The following is a 9605-nucleotide window of genomic DNA, read 5'->3' as shown; positions in this document are numbered from 1 at the left end:
CACTGAATTTAACCAAAATTGTTTGATTGCCTTGAGGAGGTGAAACTTGAGCCCTCTCCCTCTCCTGGATTAAACAATGAGCAGTCAGTAAGCACTCAGGAAGCACTGAAGGTTACTTTAGCAGGTGGCTGTGGGAAGTGAATTCAAAGCTGCCATTGCAGTATAGGGAGATTCCAGGATGAGTATGGGGAGCAAGTAGCCATCAACTCCAGGCAGGCCATGTGGAAGAGGAGACTGCTGCAACCTTTGTGCATAAGGGATCAGCATCTTGATCTATTCAAAATGGAAGGTGTTTTCCAAATTCCATCCAGGAAAACATGATATTCTATGTGGTCTCAGTTTCTGTAGAGCAAGAAGCAATTCAGATAAACTACATGGATGAGCAAGAAACAGGAAGAGTTGGTGCTTAATACAAACCCACAGAGTTGGTCTAGTTCATATCAAAATGGGGATCTAATCTCCCCACTGGAGACAAAGGTATAAGGTGAGCACAGGAAAGTGTGTGTGTTTGAGCCACACCTCAGAAATTATCTTGGAGTTCCCATCATGGCTCAGCAGAAACAAATCCAACTAGGAACTATGAGGCTGTGGATTGGATCCCTGGCCTTGCTCAGTGGGTTAAGGATCTGATGTTACTGTGGCTGTGGTGTAGGCCGGTATCTGTAGCTCCAATTTGACCCCTATCCTGGGAACCTCCATCTGCCGCAGGTGCAGCCCTAAAAAGTAAAAAAAAAAAAAAAAAAGGAAAAAAAAAAAGCAAGAAAAAGAAAGAAATTATCTCACATCAGAGACTATGCAAACTTTCAATCATCCTGAACATAAGCTTTTTAATCAAAGCTATAAAATAAAATCTAATGCACATCGATGAATAAATCATGTGGTTTCTCTTGAAGGGGTATCATTAATAGGACTTACATCACTATGCTCATTACCACTTCCTCTAGGGATTAAATTTATCCTTTCAGGAAGGAGACAATGAATTGAAAAAAACAAGAGAGAGAAAGAGAAAGGACCGTATAATGATGTTTTCCAAAGTAAAAGACTTGTTGAACATTCACCTGGGTTTCATAGCTCTCACTAATAAGCCAGAACATTGCTTTAATTCTATACTGTTTATTGCCACGGGAGCCAACAGACTGGTAGAGGTTTTCTACACTTTTATTTGCCAAACAGAAAACTGTGTTGTGATGTTTAGATGAGACACACGGGGGCAGCAGTGAGCTGACCAGGAGATAGAAGAATGGTGACACTTTTGAAGCAGAAAGCTTGACTCTAGACATTGAGATGCTGGCCAAGCTCTATTTAAAATCATTTAAACCAAAGAGAAACATTTCTTCAACTCTAAAATTAAATTTTAGAAGAATTTACTGTTCTGGCATGTTTTCTGCTCTCCATGAGTGCTTAATATCCTTACTTCCTAAATGTTTTTTTCTATTGACAATTATTTTTTCAATCTATTTAAATCTTATTTATTTATCTATCTATCTATCTGTCTGTCTATCTGTCTATCTTTCTAGGGTCCCACCTGTGCCATAAGGAAGTTCCCAGGCTAGGGGTCTATCTGAGCTGCAGCTGTCGGCCTACACCACAGCCCCAGCAAAGCTGGATCCCAGCCGTGTCTGTGACCTACACCAGAGCTCACTGCAACGTAGGATTCTTAACCCAACTGAGCGAGGCCAGGGATTGAACCTTCGTCTTCGTGGATACTAGTCGGCTTGGTTAAGGCTGAGCCACAACGGGAGCTCCAGGAGTTTGATCATTTTAAAGCTGAGACACTTTTTCCTGACCAATCCAAGTTGAAGCCCGGGGCAGGGCAAGATATCCCAGCACCAGGGACAAAGGAAGCAAACCCGGGCAGCTAGCACCACTTTTGTGGGGAGCCCACTCTAACTCGGAGCTGACAACATTGTTAAGAGTAGCAAGCCAGTGCCTGGGGCTCTCTTTTTAAATGGGGGCGGAGGAGCGGTGGGGGGAGGACACAGCGGCACTTCCTCTTCCTCTTCCTCTCCAGAGACTATTCATTTCATTCCCGCCCATCTGAAAACTGAAGAACTCCGCAGACCCTCAGACCCGCAGACCCGTAGGGGGTTCGCTTTCACTGCAGGAAGAGATGCTGTAAACAGAGGTACACAGCCAATCCATCTTCACACCCGGAAATGAGACGGCAGTGAGACAGGCCTAGAAGCAAAGCTGGTGATTGCTGCGGTGGGTGTTCACTGAGGGCAGGCTGGTCCTCCCGAAGGTGGTGTAGGATCTGGAGGAGGGAGGCAGGGAGGGTCTGGGCTCTTCCCCACGTGGCCCCAGAACTGCCTGGCAAGGAGCCACTGGGCCAGACCCTCCCGCTCCGCACGACCGGAGGCCTTTGTCAAGCTGTGTGGCTGGGTATTATTTTCAGGCTCAGCCGGGGCTGCCCTCCTGCTCCTGGGCTTGCCCGTCGATGCGCAGCTGTTTCTTCTGCTTTCCAAAGCCCAAGCCTACAGGTGCTCTGCCTCCCTCTGCCTTTGGCCGTTACAAGTTATAAGAGTAATAGTAGCTTTAAAGAGAGGGGATTGGGGAGGTTGCCAGGGGCTTAGAGTCCTCCCCTGCCGCAGCCAGCCCTCTGTCCCTCTGTCCTTCATCCTCCCTTCACAGACCTCCAATCCGAGCATTTCTTTTTTCTTTCTTTCTTTTTTTTTTTTCTTAGGGGCACACCTGTGGTGTATGGAAGTTCCCAGGCTAGGAGTCGAATCAGAGCTACAGCTGCCTGGCAACACCACAGCTCACAGCAACACTGGATCCTATTGAGTGAGGCCAGGGATCCAGTCTGTATCCTCATGGATACTAGTTGGGTTAACTCACTGAGCCACAACAAGAACTCCCTGTCTGAGCATTTCTAAACCGAAGGATCCTGGCTCAGGAAAGGCAGTCTCATTTTCACTGGGCACTCACCTGCTGAGAAGCCAACCTGAAGAGTGGAGCCCAGACTCCAAAGCCTGCCCTCCCCTCTGCTCCCACCGTTCCTTGGATGTGTTCTATTTGAAATAGTTTCTTTTTCCATAATTATTATTATTTTTTAAACAGTGTGTTTATTGCAGTATTTCTATCTAGTGTTTCTCTGGAGAAATCTAGACTTATTTTATGATTCTGCTTTTCTGAGTGTGGTTGCAGCCCTATGAGATATGCCTGTAGGTCCCTGTGTGTATTTTGACATCTGCACCAAAGCAGAGGTTACCTGTGGGGAGTAGGACTGGGTCAGTTGATGCTGCTTTGCTTTTTTACTTTCTACCGCTCGGTTTTGTTTAATCTTTTCCCAGGAGATGAATTGTTTTGTAATGTTTAAAAAGAGAGGAATGAGGACAGCTCTAACTATAGTCAGGGCCACTGGCATGTTGGCCATGCCTTGAGCCAGGACCCCACACAGCAGGGTTTTCTCTTCTGTCCTTGCTCCTACTGTTGAAGATCCCTTTGTTCAGAGTGTTAAACAGCCCTGGTGTCTCTTGATACCCGTTTCCTGAGAGCAGGCTGAGGGCTTCCTTCCTCCGCCCAGCATCCTGCCCCTCCACACACCCACACCCACACTTCTTTTTTCCCTTTCTCTTTTCAGAAACTCGATGCTATCAGGCCCAAGAATTGGCCAGGAAAGGGCTCAACACAGACAGGACCACTCAGAAAAACAGTAAGATAAGTAAGTGTATTATGCGATACTTTGAAAAGCAAATTGTCAGGAGAGGGAAAGAGTGCTGGCTCCTCTATTTTAACACTTTGTCCTTTGATCTGTATTCTCTCTTTAATCCGTCAACCTCCAAAATTTGCTGAACGCTGGCCCTGGGCCTGGATCTAGACAGTTCCTGGTTAGAAGGAAGGAAGGACCACCTCCTGGAGCAGGACCCAGCTAGGTAGTGAGTTTGGGGGACATGAACAGGTGGGCGTGCCATTGAACCCAGAGCCCAGCCCCACCCAGTGCAGGTGGCAGAAGGTTCCTGGAAGAGGAGATGCCTGAGCTGAGTCTTCAAGGACTAGTTGGTGGAGCTGAGAACAGGAGAAAGGCCATTCCCTGCAAAGGAAACATGAAATAATAACAAGGTCTTTCTTCTGCTGAGCTTTTCCATGTATCACCTGGTTCTCACAACCCTGCTGGGCAAGTGCTCTTGTGGCCCCATTTTAAAGTTGACATCCCTGAGGCTCAGAAGGGTGGAGGGCATTTTCAAAGGCCATGTAGTGGCCAGTGGAGGAGCCAGGATTTGAGCTGAGGCAGTCTGGCTCCAGAGTCCTCCCCTCCAAACATTGGTTGTCCTGTACTTGGGTAACTCAAGAAGTGAGGCAAGCCTGTTACAGAGTTGCAGGAACAGCGCTGGAAGGATGGGCAGACATCTCATGATACTAAGGGTCAGACTTGGATTCTGGGTAGATCTATGCCTCTGGAAGGATTGATGAGGCCAGGCTAGGAGAGCAGTGAGGTGGCGCTTGTAGTAATTCAATGGAGAAGTGAAGAGGGCGAGGTAGGAGTCGGGGGGAAGAAAGCTGAGCTCTACTGAGCAGATGGGCCAGGTCCATGGAGTGTGGAGGGAGGAGGCATGATGCTGAGCACCCAGCTTAGGTGACTGTGTAAAGGCTGGCCCTTCCTGAGTGTGTGGGGCACACTGCAGGAAGTGCAGGCCTGGAAGGGAAGGAGTGAGCTCAGGAGCCCATGGGTCACAATTAAGTCAGTGGCAGAAGTGGAAAAGGGAGACGTCATTTTAAAGTGGGTGTTCTTAACCCAGATGGAACTCAAGCGGTCTGTAAACTTTTATGGGAAAAATATTACATCTTTATCTTGGCTTTTTTCTTGCTAAAATGTATCACATTCCTCAATTATTAATGTGAGAAAATTGCTCTAGTAACAGCATTGTCTGTGGCTTTGTCCCCAGTAGACATCACTGATTTTTCACATCACATTTTAGTTATTGAAGATTTCTCTGAGTATCATTAAATCTATCACTACTTTAATGGAGTTCCCATGCTGGCTCAGCAGAAACAAATCCAACTACTATCCCTGAGAACGTAGGTTCGATCCCTGCCCGCCCCTGCTCAGTGGGTTAAGGATCTGGTGTTGCCATGAGCTGTGGTGTAGATCGCAGGCGTGGCTTGGATCCCATGTTGCTGTGGCTGTGATGTAGGCCAGCAGCTGCATCTCCTATTTGACTCCTAGCCTGGGCACCTCCATATATCTTGGCTGCAGACCTAAAAAGACACGCACACAAAAATCTACCGCTACTTTAAAATGATGGTAATTAGGTCTGACAGTGCATTGAAATAGTTATTAGTGCATTGTTACACGTACTATTATATCAAAACTTTCATAATTTTGGAAACTATTTCAAAAAATTATATCCTTTTATTAAAACATTTTTAAAAACATTTTTTCAGAATATTTTCCATTATAGGTTATTATAAGATATTGAATACAATGCCCTGTGCTATACAGTAAATCTTTGTTGCTTCTCTATTTTATGCATAGAAAGTAGTTTTTATCTGTTAATCCTGTACTCCTAATTTATTCCTCCTTCCTCCTTTTCCTCTGTTGTAACCATAAGTTTGTTTTCTGTGTCATGAGTCTGTTTCTGTTTTGTACATAGATTCATTTATATTGTTTATTAGACTCCACCTATAAATATTATATAATATTTGTCTTTGATGTACTTCACTACGTATAATATTTTCTAGGTCTATCTACAAATGGCAAAAATTCATTTTTTATGGCTGAGTAATATTCCATATTGTGTATGTACCATATTTTCCTAAGCCCATTATCTATCAATGGGCACTTGGGTTACTTCCACGTCTTGGCTATTGTAAATAGTGCTACTATGAATATTGAAGTACAAGTATCTTTTTGAATTAGAATTTCCATCCTTTTTGGATATATACACAGGAGTGGGATTCCTGGATAACATGGTGTTTTTTTTTTTTTTGCTTTTTAGGACCACACTCCTGGCATATGGAAGTTCCCAGGCTAGGAGTTGAATCAGAGCTACAGCTGCCAGCCTACACCACAGCCACAGTAATGCAGGATCTAAGATGCATCTGCAATCTACAGTTCAGCTCATGGCAACACCAGATCCCTGACCCACTGAGTGAGGCTAGGGATTGAACCTGCATCCTCATGGATACTAATTGGATTTGTTTCCACTGAGCCACAATGGGAACTCCTCACATGGTGATTTTGTTTTTAGTTTTTTAAGGAATCTCCATACTGTTTTCCTCAGTGGCTGCACCAATTTACATTTTCATCAAAAGTGTAGGAAGGTTCCCCTTTCTCCACCCTCTCTCCAGCATTTATTATGGGTAAACTTTTTTTTTTTTTTTGGTCTTTTTTTTTTAGAGTCATACCCTTGGCATCTGGAGGTTCCCAGGCTAGGGGTCGAATTGGAACTACAGCTGCCGACCTATGCCACAGCCACAGCAATACCAGATTTGAGCTTCATGGATACTAGTCAGATTTGTTTCCTCTGAGCCACAACGGGAATGCCTGGGTAGACTTTTTGGTGATGGCCATCATCATTTTGTTACTTCAAAGCTGATACTTCATTATAGTTTTTATTTGCATTTCTCTAATAATTAGTGATGTTGAGCATGTTTTTGTGGGCCTGTTGGCCATCTTGATGTCTTCTTTGGAGAAATGTCTGTTTAGGTCTTCTGCCCATTTTTTGATTAGGTTGTTTGTTTTTTTCAATATTGAGTTGTATGAACTGTTTGTATGTTTTGTATATTAACCCTATTTAACATCATTTGCAGATATTTTTTGTAGGTTGTCTTTTCATTTTGTTGATGGTTTTCTTTGCTGTGCAAAAGTGTTTACATTTGAATAGGTCCCATTTGTCTATTTTTGCTTTTATTTCTTTTACCTTGGGAGACTGGTCTAAGAAAATATTGCTATGATTTATGTCAGGGAATGTTTTGCATCTCTTCTCTTCTAGGAGTTTTATGGTGTCATGTCTTGTATGTAGATCTTTAAACCATTTTGAGTTTATATTTGTATATGATATGAGAATGTGTTCAAATTTCAATTTTCTACATGTAGCTGTCCAGTTTTCCCACAACCACTTACTGAAAAGACTTTATTTTCTCCATTGCATATTCTTGCCTCCTTTGTCATAGATTAAGTAATGGTAGGTGTGTGGGTTATTTCTGGACTCTTTATTCTGCTCCATTGATCTATATGTCTGTAAAAGTACCATGCTTTTTTTATGACTGTAGCTTTGTACTATAGTGTGAAGTCTAGAAGGGTTATGCCTCCAGCTTTGTTCTTTTTCCTCTTGGTTATGCATTGAAAAGCATTACTCAGAGAAGCAATCCAAAGTCTTTACCATACTGTCAAGAGGATTAATGATATTTTTCAACAAGTTAAGAAAAACTGGAGTTCCTGTCGTGGTGCAGCAGAAATGAATCCCAACTAAGAACCATGAGGTTGTGGGTTCCAACCCTGTCCTCACTCAGTAGATTAAGGATCTGGCATTGCCATGAGCTGTGGTATAGGTTGCAGACATGACTCAGATCCTGTGTTTCTGTGGCTGTGACCGGTAGCTGTAGCTCCAATTGGACCCCTAGCCTGGGTACATCCATATGCCATGGGTGCGGCCCTAAACAACAACAACAACAACAAAAAGGTTAAGAAAAACTGACTTAAAGGTAAAATAATTCTTGTTAATGATCAGAGATGACGAGTGAGGAGGAAGGAAGAAAACTAGGAAACTCCAAGAGTAGCTGGCTAAGTGACTGGGTGATTGACACCTCCCAACACAGAGAACAAGGACAGAGGAGACTCTGGGGAGGGCGGTGCTGAAGGTCTTCATTTATGAAGATGCTGGAGAACAAGCAGCCAGACATGTCAGGTAGAAAGTGAAAAATACAACTGTCCCATTCAGGAGTCACCACGGGAACAGAAATCTCATTTCAGAGTCAACGGCATATACTCATTACGGAGTAAACAAGCAGATCCAGGAAGACTGTGTATGAGATGGGAAGATAAGCGGTCAGAGCTGGAGCTTGAGCGACACCAGTATCTAAGGGAACTGAGGAGGGAGGAGGACAGCAAAAGAAAACAAGATTGAGTCAGAGGGGAGGGAGGAGAACTGGCTTGGGGAGAAGGATGCAGGGGAGCGTGGTCTCAGCACTATCAGATGCAGTGAGAGGCCAGATCAGAGGACCATTCAGAGGCCGCAAAGTCAAGAAGTGGTGATGTCACAGGGACACTTCCCCAAAGCTTCGAGAAACCAGACCTCAGGGAATTGAGGAATGGGGGCAGACTGGCCATGTACATGGGCTTCTCTTTCCAGACATTTGGTCACAGAGAAGAGTCAGAAAGCCTCTGAAGAAGAGGTAGGCAGAGTGCGGTGTGACCAGAATCAAGGGATGACCTTTTATTTGTATTTATTTATTTATTGTGCTTTTTAAGGTGGCATGTGTGGCATTTGGAAGTTTGCAGGCTAGGGGTTGAATTGGAGCTACAGCTGTCTGCCTATGCCACAGGCACAGCATTGCCAAATTCTAGCCATGTCTGTGACCTACACTGCAGCTCACCGCAACACCAGATCCTTAACCCACTGAGCAAGGCCGGGGATTGAACCTGCATCTTCACAGATACTAGTTGGGTTCATAACCTGCTGAGCCATAACGAGAACTCGAGAGATGACATTTTTGAGCCTGTCTGTAGTCTGACAGGGAGGGGCCAGTGAAGAGCAAGTGTGGGGAGGTCAGTGGACAGAGTCCTGAGGGGGGAGGGGGAGAGGGTGGGGGAAGGGGATCGGGGGCCCCAAGGGCATGGTTGGAGGGAAGGAGTAGGGCCATCTGTTCCTTTACCATGAGAGGAGATACTGTATGAGTGTGATAGAACAAACAGCTGTCTGAATGAGATGAGAAGAAATGAAGGCATTCCCTCATTCCTGTTTCTTCCAGACAGAAGGGGATCCAGGGCTGGTGGGCCTGAAATATGTACAGTTGCAGGGGTGGGGGAGGGGTCATGTTTAAGAAAAAGAACACAAAATTCACCAAATCAAAACTGGGGGCAGGGGAGTTCCCATCGTGGCGCAGCGGAAAAGAATCCAATTAGGAACCATGAGGTTGTGGGTTCGATCCCTGGCCTCCCTCAGTGAGTTAAGGATCTGGTGTTGCCATGAGCTGTGGTGTAGGTTGTAGATGCGGCTTGGATATGGCATTGCTGTGGCTGTAGTGTAGGCCGGCAGCTGTAGCTCTGATTCAACACCTAGCCTGGAAATCTCCAAACACCATGGGTGTGGGCCTGAAAAGCAAAAAAAAATTAGGGACAGAGTAAATATTTACTTAGAATGAGAAAAGAAATCACACAAATTATTTTTTTTTTACAATAAATAACAGTTCAGAAAACAATATGACGTATTTTTTAACTGGTACACCTCTAGAATAGTTTATGCCCCTATATATTTGGCTATAAACTCTGATCAACTCTATGATAATTATTTTGTAATACTAAGGAGAGGGTAGACATATAATTCAATATTTCTTTTAAGGTGGTTGGTTGAAATTTGTTTTTTAATATTGACTGGTGGGATGTATCTTCATACAAACCTACTTCTGATTTGCAGTACTGCTTATTAGGGTTCTGGTCTGCA

The 9605-nt window shown here is 44.4% G+C and overlaps 1 protein-coding gene across 9 annotated transcripts in view; it reads left to right on the top strand.

Moving 5' to 3' along the window:
* The first annotated feature begins 2025 nt into the window (after positions 1–2025).
* NIN (ninein) overlaps positions 2026–9605 on the top strand; it is a 144728-nt gene continuing 137148 nt past the window's right edge. For 6 of the 9 annotated variants that reach the window (XM_021101651.2, XM_021101639.2, XM_084980703.1 and 3 more), the window contains exons 1-2: positions 2026–2205; positions 3584–3664. The gene's annotated coding sequence lies outside the window, so the exon portion shown is untranslated. The remainder of the gene's footprint in view (positions 2206–3583; positions 3665–9605) is intronic. The other 3 variants (XM_084980695.1, XM_021101606.2, XM_084980699.1) reach the window with 1 other exon arrangement.

The sequence above is a fragment of the Sus scrofa genome, chromosome 1 (assembly GCF_054392235.1).
Source record: "Sus scrofa isolate SSC_HxYL_T2T_F1_AM1 chromosome 1, Sscrofa_HxYL_maternal_Yorkshire_Landrace_v2.0, whole genome shotgun sequence".
NCBI lineage: Eukaryota > Metazoa > Chordata > Mammalia > Artiodactyla > Suidae > Sus > Sus scrofa.
Note: the sequence above shows the minus strand (reverse complement) of the source record. Positions and strands in the feature narration are given on the sequence as shown.